Source organism: Pelobates fuscus, chromosome 5 (assembly GCF_036172605.1).
Source record: "Pelobates fuscus isolate aPelFus1 chromosome 5, aPelFus1.pri, whole genome shotgun sequence".
Lineage (NCBI taxonomy): Eukaryota > Metazoa > Chordata > Amphibia > Anura > Pelobatidae > Pelobates > Pelobates fuscus.
In genome coordinates this window covers 151,289,321-151,304,507 of record NC_086321.1, presented here as the reverse complement: position 1 = coordinate 151,304,507, position 15,187 = coordinate 151,289,321, and the positions used below count along the sequence as shown (strand labels likewise).

General features: G+C 38.9%; 1 protein-coding gene and 1 gene segment (V, D, J or C); both read left to right on the top strand.

Moving 5' to 3' along the window:
* Window positions 1-2,974, top strand: part of CHCHD10 (coiled-coil-helix-coiled-coil-helix domain containing 10) — a 214,100-nt gene extending 211,126 nt beyond the window's left edge. Inside the window, exon 5 of the mRNA XM_063454489.1 lies at window positions 2,964-2,974. The gene's annotated coding sequence lies outside the window, so the exon portion shown is untranslated. The remainder of the gene's footprint in view (window positions 1-2,963) is intronic.
* The window catches only part of LOC134612041 (immunoglobulin lambda variable 8-61-like), a 108,906-nt gene that overhangs the window by 33,452 nt on the left and 60,267 nt on the right, over window positions 1-15,187 (top strand).

Sequence of the window (15,187 nt, the reverse complement as noted above, 5' to 3'; positions counted from 1 at the left end):
CATTTACAGGTTTTATGGTGTTTTGGAAAGTTACAGGGTCAAATATAGAACGTTCCATTTTCAAATAGAAATTTGCCAGATTGGTAATGTTACCTTTGAGACGGTGTGGTAGCCCAGCAATGAGAATTACCCCCATAATGGCATACCATTTGAAAAAGTAGACAACCAAAGGTATTGAAAGTGGGGTATGTTTAGTCTTTTTTAGTAGCCACTTAGTCACAAACACTGGCCAAAGTTAGCGTTCATATTTGTTTTTGTGTTAAAAAAGCAAAAAACTAATATTTGGCCAGTGTTTGTGACTAAGTGGCTACTAAGAAAGACTGGACATACCCCACTTGCAATACCTTGGTTTGTCTACTTTTGCAAATGGTATGCCATCATGGGGGTAATTCTCATTCCTGGGCTACCATACGCTCTCAAAGGCAACATAACCAATCTGGCAAATTTCAATGTCAAAAAAATGAAATGCAAGCCTTATATGTGACTCTCTAACTTTCCAAAACACCATGAAACCTGTACATGGGGGGTACTGTTATTCTCAGGAGACTTCACTAAACACAAATATTAGTGTTTTAAAACAGTAAAACATATTACAACAATAATATAGTCCATAAAAGTGCCGTTTGTTTGTAAAAAAAAATGCAAAAAACGTCACTTTTACTTAAAATATCATCGTTGTAATACAATTTACCAATTTGAAACACTAATATTTGAGTTCAGCGAAGTCTCGCGAGCAGGCCCGGACTGGCCATCGGGCACACCGGGCAAATGCCCGGTGGCCCGCGGTGGCCATGGGCCGAGGCCGGCAGGGGAAGGTCCCAGGATCTCCCCTGCCGGTCTATGCAGGGCCGGCACTATCCGAGCGCCGGCCCCGCTGTTTTCAATGAAGGGCCGGTGAGGAGATCAATGATCTCCCTCACCGGCCCACTTGGAGAGACGTGTGGCTGGGGAGGGAGGGAGAGGACCCGGCGGAGCTCTATCTTGCAGCTCCGCCGGGTTCCTCTCGCGAGATCCCGCGCGTTGCCATGGCAACGACCGGATCTCGCGAGAGTGAACTCTAGCCCTCAGGCTAGAGTTCACTCACCACTGGACCACCAGGGATGGTGTCGGAGTGCCGGTCCCCCCCACCCACTCACCAGCATGCCGGTCCCCCCCTCCCAGGCTAAAGGTAAGAAGGGAGGGGGGGACATAATGCATACTTTTTTATTTATTTTACCCCCCCAACACTCAATCCCTTCTAACATTCACACACAGCACACACATCACTATCACACACAGCACACACATCACTATCACACACAGCACTCTCACTCCCATCACACACAGCACTCTCACTCCCATCACACACAGCACACACATCACTATCACACACAGCACTCTCACTCCCATCACACACAGCACTCTCACTCCCATCACACACAGCACTCTCACTCCCATCACACACAGCACTCTCACTCCCATCACAGCACTTTCACACACAGCACTCACTCCCATCCCACACAGCACTCTCACTCCCATCCCACACAGCACTCTCACTCCCATCCCACACAGCACTCTCACTCCCATCACACACAGCACTCTCACTCCCATCACACACAGCACTCTCACTCCCATCACACACAGCACTCTCACTCCCATCACACACAGCACTCTCACTCCCATCACACACAGCACTCTCACACCCATCACAGCACTTTCACACACAGCACTCTCACACCCATCACACCCATCACACACAGCAGTCTCACACCCATCACAGCACTTTCACACACAACACTCTCACACCCATCACAGCACTTTCACACACAGCACTCTCACACCCATCACACACAGAACTCTCACACACATCACACTCAGCACTCACACACATCATCCACAGCACTATCACACTCATCACATTTAGGACTCACACACACATCACACTCAGCACTATCACAAAACACATCATACACAGCACTCTCACACACATCACACTCAGCACTCACGCACATCATCCACAGCACTATCACACTCGGCACTCTCACACACATCACTCTCACACACATCACCCTCAGCACTCACACACATCATCCACAGCACTATCACACTCAGCACTCTCACACACATCACACTCAAGACTCACACACATCACACTCAGCACTATCACAAAACACATCACACACAGCACCCTCATACACAGCACCCTCACACACATCACACACAGCATCCATCATACACACATACTGCACCCCTCACATACACACCGAACCTCCCCAACACACACATACACAATACTTCCAAATATATATATATATATATATATATATATATATATACATTATATATATATACACACACGCACACACACACTACATTCCTGACATACACACTCTGGATACCCTATACACACACTAGATTCCTTGTAAGCAAACACATACTACACCCCTAAACACACACTCTCTACAAACACTACATCACATATACACACACACACACTATAGCCTGTATGCACACACTTGCTACATCCCCTATACACACATTCTTTACAGACCCTAGCCACATATGCATTACATTACACCACAAACACAACACGACTAAAACCGACCTTATTACACAATACCACACCACAATCAGCTCACTCTATACACACACACACACAATCCCACAAGCAGGCTCCAAACACAGCACGATACTCTTTCCTGGCATTTTTGTCTCCTGGTATCCATTTATAGAGACACCAGAGACAAGTTGCAAGGAAACACAGTGCAAGCATGTTATTAAATTTGCTTGCACTGTGCAGAACAAATACAGGGCTTTTTTCTCATGCTAGAGCTCTTTAGCAGAGCTCTGCGCATGGTCTGCCCTGGCCTGCACTTTGAGAAGGGGGCGTGTTTGTCGTTAGTGACGACAAAACACGCCCTCTCTGCACCGCCCCTTCTTAGTGGGCCGCTGTGATAAAAAAATGCCCGGGCCGAATTTTTATCCCAGTCCAGCCCTGCTCGCGAGTAAAACAGTAACCCCCATGTACAGGTTTTATGTTGTTCTGGAGAGTTACAGGGTCAAATATAGTGCTTGCGAATTACATTCTTTCTCCATGTGTTGTCAGGTATGTCAATCAAATTTTAATTAATCAAATCACCTAATTATGTTAAAAGATTACTTAAATATACACGTAGAATTTTAATATATATGCATTTATAGGTATTTAAATTCTACGTGTATACTAATGTAATCTTTTATGTAATTATTTGTATTTATCTATATATATATCTATATATTTGCGGTTATTTGCATTTTATATATATATATATATATATATATATATATATATATATATATATAGAATGTCATTCTAAGTGTATTTTGTTACCAATATATATATATATATATATTAATAACAAAATACAGTTAGAATGAAATTACATATGTATATATAATTTATATTAAATTTTGTTTCAATATTTTATGTGTATATATCTATTATATATATAATATATGTATATTATATATATGTAACGTCATTCTAAGTGTATTTTAATACTAATATATGTACTTATATTAGTATTAAAATACACTATGTATGACGTTAAATATATATAATATACATATATTATATATATAATAGATATATACACATATATTATATATATAAATACGTATAATTACAATAATAAATAAATAAAATAATAAAATTAATAAATAAAATATTGAAACAAAATTTAATATAAATTATATATACATATGTAATTTCATTCTAACTGTATTTTGTTATTTTGTTATATATTTATTTTATTTTTAACCCCTTAAGGATCAAACTTCTGGAATAAAAGGGAATCATGACATGTCACACATGTCATGTGTCCTTAAGGGGTTAAACATGTTTAATATTTTTTTTTTTTACAGATCCCACCAGCAGGGGGACTGTCTGATATTTTAGACAGTCCCCCTGCTGGCAGATCCATAGCCAGCTATAGGGGGCCATGTGATCGCTCTTTGAGAGCGATCAAATGGCCCCCGGGGGCCTGATTTGCCATGGGGGGGCTGCCTGGGCTGTGAGGCAGTCCTCCCGAAGCGGAGCGCCGGTAAGGTAAGTATACCAGGCGCTCCAGGGCTCAAAGCCGTTACGGCGTTCTATGCCGTCGCAACGGCTTTAAAGCCCACTTAAGGCGGGACGGCATAGAACGTAATGGCGTTAAGGGGTTACTCACAGCAGCCCAGTGAGAAGGGGGTGGGGCCAGAGGGGGGTTGTTGTGTCATCACCAGTGTTGAGCATACCTCCCTCAAAATGAGCATTTTGGTTCAATGGTCTTCCAGGGTGTCCATGCGCAGAGTCATGCTGACATGCTCTTGCATGAGAAAAAGGCCCTGTGCTTGTTCTGCGCAGCACACGTGAATTTAATGACATGTTTGTGCTGTGTTTTTGCTTGAGACTTGTCTGTGGTGTCTCCATAAGTGGGATACCAGAGGACAAAAGGGACAGGAAAGAGTATTGTGCATGTGTTTAAAGGCTTCTTGTGGGTTTACGTGTATGTAGAGTGGGCTGATTGTAGTGTTGTGTGTAAACATGTCGATTTCAGTTGTGTTTGTGGTGTATTATGTGTGGCGAGAGACTGTAGAGAGTGTGTTCATATAGGTGCTGAAGTGTGTCTGTATACGGGACATAGTGTGTCTATTAGGGATGCAGCGAGTGTGTGCGTAGAGATTGTAGTGTAGGTTATGGGGAGAGTCTTTTAACCCCTTAAGGACCAAACTTCTGGAATAAAAGGAAATCATGACATGTCACACATGTCATGTGTCCTTAAGGGGTTAAATAAAACAATAGAAGAAGTATGACAGCCAGATAGGAAATCACTACTAGAATATAAAACTAAATTAAATGATTTCAGCGTCATGACGTGCTGATGTACTGACGTGCGACGCCGCTGTGACGGAAGAGGAGGGGCAGCCGCCAGTGATGGCGGGTTCCGATGCAGCCGCTCTCGGATGAGGCGTCTGTACTCCCGTCCCAGCCTTGAGGGATTATTGCGGTTTTCATTTACTGCTCAAACGGCTCTAATGTCCTTGCGACGCTATAATTGATTTTTGGGCTACCTCTTTCCCTTCAAAACCATTAATTCCAGCGAAGGTAATTCCTGACTCTGAGGAAACACGCTGTTCTATATGGGACTACATGGTTGCTGTTGCTGACCACGTGTTGCTGTAAGATGTCTTCAACCTACTTGATATTAATCATAAAATATCGCTAAAAGTGTGTATTTTTCAAGAAGCAAAGCTTTATATTTTTTTCCCTTGTTGACTTTTTTTTTTCTCTCTCCTTTTTTTTTTGTCTCTCATTGGTCTATTGATATACTTGAAGTGCAATCACATAAATTAGTGTGCAATTTCAACCTTGCCTAATTTAACTAAATATATGTGGGTTTGGAAACACAATATAATTTATTATGGCTTCAAGAAAACCCAATGATACTAAATCCTCATTAAGAAAGGATAAAAAAGATGCCTCCCAAGACAAATCAATGAATATTTATTTTCCTTGCAAACGGTGTGTACTATAACCTTAATCCAAATTAGGAATAAAGAGTGTGCTATCACCAAGAGTGTACCTCACTCACTCAAAACAATAATACCAAAACAGAAATAGCAAATATGGCTAAACAAGCAATATCCACTAAAAAGAGGGATAGCACATAAAATAGAAGATACAACCTTAAAATAGGGCGGGATCTTGCAACAGATCTAGAACAAAATGGAACAATATGGTGAAGTATGAAAGGACAAAAAGTTAGATATCCAGGAGGTAGAAAACTTACAAAAAGTATAGTCGTTCTGCGCTTGTCTCCCTTAAAGGGTATCTGTAGCAATTCAATGTCTGGCTTGTACGGTAAAATTCCTCCAGATATTAGATCCTCAAAGGGATAAAAAAGGAATATACATAGAGTAGTACTGTACAAAAATATCAAAAGTTTATTTCACTGATTGTACTTACATCAAGGTAACAATCAGCGAGCATGTCTCCACTAGCAAGTGGACCAAGATGGTAAATGGATAAATATGCAGATGGTATATCGGCTGAAGTACCGTGTAAATACAGGAACAAATATGAATAAAAACAAATACAATAAAATAATATAATATACTCAATCCAACGCGTTTCGTCTTAGAAGACTTCTTCAGGGATGTGAGTGCTGTTCCGAAAAGTTCTTGTTTTTATATCCATGGCTCCAGGTGACTTCTATTTGGTCTTCCAAAAAACGGCGGGATCGGGCACTTCCGGGTTTCCGTCATCCGCTTTCTCATTGGGCAATCTTAGATTGACGTCGTACGTCCTTACTGGCGTGTACATACTTCCGCGTTTCAGCAGTGGAACGCATATCATCATAGTGATTCTTGCGTTCCAACCGTGGAACGCATGTAGTGAAACGAGCTCAAAGATCAGGACGGCAGTGGGCGTAAGAGAAACGCTCACTGACAGCCGGAACCCTCATGAAGAATATACAACAAATCCAAATATGAATCAGAACATATACGATAAAAATATATAATATAAAATAAAATGATAAGAATCCAGACATAATAAAATGGTATCTATGCGGATCTAAAAGAGACCAATAGCATCTATTAAGATATTGACCACTGGGTACTCTCAAAAATAAAAAAATATAATTGAAAAAATATATATAAAGAAAAAAGAAAAAATATATATAGAGGGAAAAATCTCCCAAAAAAATATATTCCAAGAAAAAATATTTACAAAAAAATATAAAAAAATATATATAAAAATATATATATAATATATAAAAAAATATACCAAGTATAGAATAATGAAGTAAGGTATCATGTAGATCCGCATATATGTACATTCCAAAAGAAACAAATGAAATCAGGATAAACCCCAGACATGCGTATTCAAATATATATTAATACGATGGTATTTCCAACTTGCACACATATAAAAGTAGCAATATTAGAGGCGTACCCTCCTTAGATATTCTATAAAGAAGAGGAAATGGCAGTTAGATACATATTTAATGTGTTATTCCAAATTCAAAAAATTAACTTAATAAAAAGAGAGGAAGAAAGGAATACCTAACTGGGAATATTATAGTAATCCCATGAGGTCAATATCTTGATTTAACCCGTTCTTCAATGTTTTTAAATTGTATATCCATTGCGCCTCTTTTTTGGCTAACTCCTGCATTTTATTACCTCCTCTCCAGTGTTTTTCAATAGAGTCTATGCCAATGGCAATCATATTGGACCAATTAAAGGATGTGCAGGTGTTGCAGTGCCTTGGAACACTATGTTCTACTTTATTAGTTCTGATGTTATTGAAGTGTTCTCGGAGTCTGACATGTACTGGTCTGGTGGTTCTGCCTATATATTGCGCTCCACAACCACATTGCAATAAGTATATTACATATGTGGATGTGCAGTGGATGAACTTTTTAATAGGATATGTCCTATTAGTATAAGTACCTATAAAGGTCGTGGTTTTCTTCTTTTGGTAAGTACATGTAGAACAGGCACCACATTTGTGAAATCCTGCCGTCTTTTGGGAAAGCAGGAAGTTTTTACTAGGCTTGGGATTATGTATAGGTAGGAGACTTGGAGCTAATTGGTTTTTCAAATTATCGGCTTTTTTGTAAATAACTGTTGGTCGATCAGGTATGACCTTGCCCAGGACCTCATCTTTTTTTAAAATTGCCCAATGTTTTTTCAAGATTTTTTCTATTTTCTTAGCATGTATGTTGTATTTAGTGATGAATGCACACTCTATATGGGTGTTGTCTTTTTTGATTTTTGATTTGTTATCAACCAAAAATTCTGAACGATCCTTTCCTTTTATATGTATGATTTCCTTTTCTATGTGTTGTGTGTTATACCCTTTTTCCGAATACCTATGTTTTATTATTTTTGACTGTTCTTCAAAAGTTTGTATATTGGAGCAGTTCCTTCGTATCCTAGTTAATTGTCCCTTGGGGACATTGTTTAGCCACGTAGGATGATGTAGACTAGTTTTTTTAATGGCTGTATTACAGTCGGTTTTTTTGAAAAAGGTTTTTGTGTTTAATGATCCTGCTTCTACATACAAAGTGAGATCCAGAAAATCGATGGTCTCTTTATGTATACTTGAGGTGAATTTTAGATTATATTGATTGGAATTGATGTTCTTAATGAACAATTCCAAACTATTTACATCACCCTCCCAAATAATAAGTACGTCGTCTATGTAGCGTCGCCATAGGACAAGGTTCCCCCCCAGCTGTGGGCCCAACCGTATGCATAAGGACTCCCAATGGGAAACATACAGGTTGGCAAAACTGGGGGCGAACCTCGTCCCCATGGCGACACCACATAGCTGTAAAAAGAACCTAGAATCAAACCAAAAGAAATTCTTTGTTAATACGAAATTAATACATGCCAAAAGAAATTCAATCTGAATGGGACAGAAGGTATTTTGTTGGACAAGTATGTCATTAATTACCTCTAAACCCTTAAGATGAGGAATGTTGGAATATAAGGCAGTTACATCAACTGTGGCCAAAATATAAGACGGTTTCCAGACAAAAGACTCTAAAGTTTGTAAGAGGTGTTTTGTATCCTTAATAAAGGAAGGGGATAATGGTACAAAAGGTTTTAAAAAGAAGTCCACATACTCTGAGAGGTTACATGATAACGAATTTATCCCACTAATAATGGGGCGGCCAGGGGGGGAGGACAAACTTTTGTGGATTTTTGGGAGAAAATAAAAGATTGCTATCTTACATGTAGGGTTGAAGATATATTTAAATTCTTCTGTAGAAATGATATTATTATCAAGTCCTTTTTGGAGTAAAGACCGAAGGTCATCCAAAAAGGGCTTGGTAGGATCTTGTTCTAAAAATTTTTTTCCCAAGCCTAGTAAAAACTTCCCAAGCCTAGTAAAAACTTCCTGCTTTCCCAAAAGACGGCGGGATTTCACAAATGTGGTGCCTGTTCTACATGTACTTACCAAAAGAAGAAAACCACGACCTTTATAGGTACTTATACTAATAGGACATATCCTATTAAAAAGTTCATCCACTGCACATCCACATATGTAATATACTTATTGCAATGTGGTTGTGGAGCGCAATATATAGGCAGAACCACCAGACCAGTACATGTCAGACTCCGAGAACACTTCAATAACATCAGAACTAATAAAGTAGAACATAGTGTTCCAAGGCACTGCAACACCTGCACATCCTTTAATTGGTCCAATATGATTGCCATTGGCATAGACTCTATTGAAAAACACTGGAGAGGAGGTAATAAAATGCAGGAGTTAGCCAAAAAAGAGGCGCAATGGATATACAATTTAAAAACATTGAAGAACGGGTTAAATCAAGATATTGACCTCATGGGACTACTATAATATTCCCAGTTAGGCATTCCTTTCTTCCTCTCTTTTTATTAAGTTAATTTTTTGAATTTGGAATAACACATTAAATATGTATCTAACTGCCATTTCCTCTTCTTTATAGAATATCTAAGGAGGGTACGCCTCTAATATTGCTACTTTTATATGTGTGCAAGTTGGAAATACCATCGTATTAATATATATTTGAATACGCATGTCTGGGGTTTATCCTGATTTCATTTGTTTCTTTTGGAATGTACATATATGCGGATCTACATGATACCTTACTTCATTATTCTATACTTGGTATATTTTTTTATATATTATATATATATTTTTATATATATTTTTTTATATTTTTTTGTAAATATTTTTTCTTGGAATATATTTTTTTTGGAGATTTTTCCCTCTATATATATTTTTTCTTTTTTCTTTATATATATTTTTTCAATTATATTTTTTTATTTTTGAGAGTACCCAGTGGTCAATATCTTAATAGATGCTATTGGTCTCTTTTAGATCCGCATAGATACCATTTTATTATGTCTGGATTCTTATCATTTTATTTTATATTATATATTTTTATCATATATGTTCTGATTCATATTTGGATTTGTTGTATATTCCTCATGAGGGTTCCGGCTGTCAGTGAGCGTTTCTCTTACGCCCACTGCCGTCCTGATCTTTGAGCTCGTTTCACTACATGCGTTCCACGGTTGGAACGCAAGAATCACTATGATGATATGCGTTCCACTGCTGAAACGCGGAAGTATGTACACGCCAGTAAGGACGTACGACGTCAATCTAAGATTGCCCAATGAGAAAGCGGATGACGGAAACCCGGAAGTGCCCGATCCCGCCGGTTTTCGGAAGACCAAATAGAAGTCACCTGGAGCCATGGATATAAAAACAAGAACTTTTCGGAACAGCACTCACATCCCTGAAGAAGTCTTCTAAGACGAAACGCGTTGGATTGAGTATATTATATTATTTTATTGTATTTGTTTTTATTCATATTTGTTCCTGTATTTACACGGTACTTCAGCCGATATACCATCTGCATATTTATCCATTTACCATCTTGGTCCACTTGCTAGTGGAGACATGCTCGCTGATTGTTACCTTGATGTAAGTACAATCAGTGAAATAAACTTTTGATATTTTTGTACAGTACTACTCTATGTATATTCCTTTTTTATCCCTTTGAGGATCTAATATCTGGAGGAATTTTACCGTACAAGCCAGACATTGAATTGCTACAGATACCCTTTAAGGGAGACAAGCGCAGAACGACTATACTTTTTGTAAGTTTTCTACCTCCTGGATATCTAACTTTTTGTCCTTTCATACTTCACCATATTGTTCCATTTTGTTCTAGATCTGTTGCAAGATCCCGCCCTATTTTAAGGTTGTATCTTCTATTTGATGTGCTAATATTTATTTTCCCCCTCAACATCACAAACATCTGAAATTGAAAGTGATTGATAGTGATTCCAGTCTTGATATGCTCGATACTGAGGGAAAAATTATCACTGAAAAAGACCAAATCAAGTCTACTATACTGCATACCAGTTTAAGATCGAATTTGGAGGAAATAAAGGTCGAATTGGCTACGATTGCAGCAGAAATTAAATCAGAATTTAAACAAGAGATAAATGTCCTCGCTGCTAATATGCAGAGAATTGAAGACCAATTTAAAGCAATTGACTTCCAAGTAAAATTTCTTACAGATGAAAGAGCTTAAATTGATTGATCTGGAAGACCGTAGTCGCAGCAAAAATCTACGTTTCAGGAACATACCGGAGAAAGACACACATGATGATCTAAAACAAACTCTGCTGGACTTTTTGCAGTTTTGGGAATTACTTTTGATCCACATGACCAAACAATAGAAAGGAGCCACAGGTTCTTCAAACCCCAATCTATCCAGGAGCATCTGCCAAGGGACATCATTGCTTTTTTTTTTTCGTATGAATTTAAAGAATCAATTTTGAAGTCCGTCAGAACAAATTAAATCAATTCTGGACGCTTTCAAAATGTACAAGTTTTTTGTGATCTTTCTTTTGAAACTAGACAGAAAAGGAAATTATTCAGTGCTGCAACTCAAACTCTCAGATCTCATAATATAAGATATAGGTGGTTATACCCTTTAAAACTATCTTTGACATATGAAGACAAAAGATAAACTTTTGATTCAAATTCAGATTTAGTTGAATGGATGAAGGGCAAGAAATTATTATAGTAGATCTAGAGAAGAGTAAAGAAAGGGAGGGGGGGAAAGAAGGAAAAAAGGGAAAAGAAAAGGGAAAAAAAAGGAAAAAGAAAGAAAAAGGGAGGGAAAAAAAGGGGGAAAAAAGGGAAAGGAGAGAAGAAAAAAGGGAAAAAAATGGAAAGATAGGGTAAAAGAGAAAAAAAGAAAGGAGAGAGAAGGAAAAAAGGGGGGAAGGGATAAATGGTAAAGGGAGAGATCTAAAAGTTGAATTATAATTTGGTTTATGACGCGATGTGTGTTCTAATAATTGTGATCGGCATTCAACTATGCACTATGCTTTATTCCTAAAAGATCACGAAGTGGGGGAAGTAGAAAACGAGGAAAAGAAAGAAATAAGATAAGATGTATATGTAAATTTATCACTATTATGAAGCAAAGGAGGGTGGGTTATATAGGGGTAGACTGAAAAGATACACTATATTCATAAACTATTTTGTAATTAGGTTATGCTTTGTTATGATTTACACTAAATGATATTTTTATAAACTCATGGCGATGATTAGATGATGTTGGACATCACAAGAATATGTACAGATTTTTTTTTTTTGGAACTTCACTATTATATAATAATTTATGTGGTTTAGGTTGGGATAACTTCTTTTAGATTGCTGTGTTGGTATGGGTTTGGCTAAAGAGAGCTACACCCAACGTATTAAAATGCTCTACACATAAAAAACAGACACATATACAATATAGTACGTGATGTAAATGTATTACTATCTAGTATAAAGTGATAATCTTTTTTTTAAGTAGATATACTGTAACGGACCGTTTCACTTACAAGAGGATAAAACCCAGTTTAGGCGATATCCCCCTTTTCCATAGACCAGCAGCTACAGCAATCACAAATCTCCCGAACTGGAAACACACGAACCCTGGAATCAGCCGAACAGGAAAAGCATACAATCCGCTTACACTCCTGGCAGTCAGCATACAATCCAATTCCCCCAAAAACGAGACGACACATCGGTTTGAGGGTCAAGCAGAATCTGAGGTCCTGGCACACCCAGCCTGGTTTTTATTACGGTTGTGCACATACAGGACACACCCAGGGGGAGGCATGAAATAACTGTGGCGAAACCGACCTCGCCACGTGTCCTTGGAGGGGGCTGCTTGCCCGCCTCTTGCCTTTGGACTATGGCCCTGGGAGATTGGGCCCTTTTACAAAACGTATTCGGCCCTAACAGAGTGCATGTCACTCATTCTGGCCCTTTAAACACAGTGGGGCCATTCGGTACTTGCCCTGTGTGAGCAGTGATACCCCCAGATAGCTATTGCCATGGAGCCAAAGTCTTTCCCATAGTCTTTCATTATATGAATAGGCTCCATGGCATAGCTATCTGGGGGTATCACTGCTCACACAGGGCAAGTACCGAATGGCCCCACTGTGTTTAAAGGGCCAGAATGAGTGACATGCACTCTGTTAGGGCCGAATACGTTTTGTAAAAGGGCCCAATCTCCCAGGGCCATAGTCCAAAGGCAAGAGGCGGGCAAGCAGCCCCCTCCAAGGACACGTGGCGAGGTCGGTTTCGCCACATATACATTAAGTGGTAATCTTATAAAGTGACGTGGAATTCTAAGCTATCGGCTATAGATGTGTTGTTTGAAATGATGGTAGTACACAATGAACACAATGTATTTTGATATAATAATTTTTTTTTTGTGTCACTATAATTAATATCGGATGTTGTGTTGTCACGGGACAATGATTTTTGCACTGAATTTTGCAATATGCTCTACACAAAAAATTGCTATATATATAACATAGAACGAATAGGTAAATGTAATGTTATTATTTGTTACTATCTAACACAGAGTGATAGCTATTATTCTAGTAGATTTATAATATCCCAACTGGATAAAGACGTGGGTAAAATCTAAGTTGATATCGATTACAGTTATGTTGTTTGAAATGATACTAAACCATAATGAACTCAATGTATTTTGATATTTTAGGAGGTTTCTCTTTCTCTCAGCTAGATACAATTGTGATCTTTTAAGGTTGTGTTTTGTTTTCCTGGATGGTTGCCCCTCTTGGTGTAGTGGTACTACATTGTTTCCGTTGATTTCTATAGAAATCTGAAATCTACGGTAAAAAAATAAAAATGTTCTTTATAATGTGTTTTATGTTGTTAGTGGATGCTGGATCTATCTTGATCCAACTGTTTAACACTAGGTGCAGTTTGTCGGTTTTCGTACCGTTTGTCTTTTTTTTTTAAATTATTTTTATTTCAGAGCATATGATACTTTTGATGTTAAAATTCCTGTCTTTAAACGTCCAGGGTTTAAATACAAATAAAAAAAAGGAGAAGATTGTACAATTCCCCTATTGAACATAATATACAGGTGGCATTCTTACAAGAAACCCATTGGCTTAAAGATCTTAAATAGTGATGTCGCGATCATAAAATGTTCGGTTCGCGAACCGGCGAACCGGGCGAACCGCCATAGACTTCAATAGGCAGGCAAATTTTAAAACTCACAGGGACTCTTTCTGGCCACAATAGTGATGGAAAAGTTGTTTCAAGGGGACTAACACCTGGACTGTGGCATGCCAGAGGGGGATCCATGGCAAAACTCCAATGGAAAATTACATAGTTGATGCAGAGTCTGGTTTTAATCCATAAAGGGCATAAATCACCTAACATTCCTAAATTGTTTGGAATAACGTGCTTTAAAGCACGTAAAATGAGGGGAGGGGACTGTTACGGTTACCCTTAGGCTTGCTGAGAGCTGGACCGCTTAGCCGTCTGGATTCCTAGTTGCTGAAGAGGAGAGAGAGGCTTTCCGTAATATTCCATAAGAGTCCTGTAAGTGTAGAACAATCCCACTAGCTATAGCATAGCTAGGATACCTTTCTACCCAACAAAACGAGTCGAGGCTGCGATTTGAGGGTCAAGTAAGAACTGAGGACTGGGCTGACCAGCCTGCTTTTTATTGTCGTTACATACAAAAAGGATACTCCCAGGGGGAGGCATAAAATCACCAATCACATTTTGGATACCTCCCACACATCTCCTCCCCTCAGATAAACAGTTAACATAATTATGCAGTCCATATTTTTAACCAAGTTCTGGATGTACCCCAAAACCAGGGGGTACCCCTTTAAATTCTACACCGCTGTACAGATCTTGTTCAGGGGAGCAACATATCCGAAAACCAACCAGTTCGGATGAATGGTTCGAGAGTTATGGGTTTTAAAGTTTTGACCGACCGCTCAGACTTCCTGGCCGAAAATGGTTCCACACGTTTAGGCCTTGCGGTCGGTCTCCGTTCGTACGGTGAAACTCCACGAACCCATTGACATCCATAGGTATCCTGGGGGTCGCTGTACTCCCCCTGCGAAGGGTAATCGTCCTACCGAACGGTGAGCCGTTCGGTAGGCCCAGCACGAAGTTATACTATCCTGGAGGTCTCAGCGGTGTTCGCCTGGGTGTGTCTCCGTTTTTAGTTCCAGACGATTGCTGGCAAACACCGCTGGTCGTACGTAAGATGGCCGCGAACACGTGCAAAGTCCTGAAATGGCGGCCACCTATACGTTAACACAAAGGATT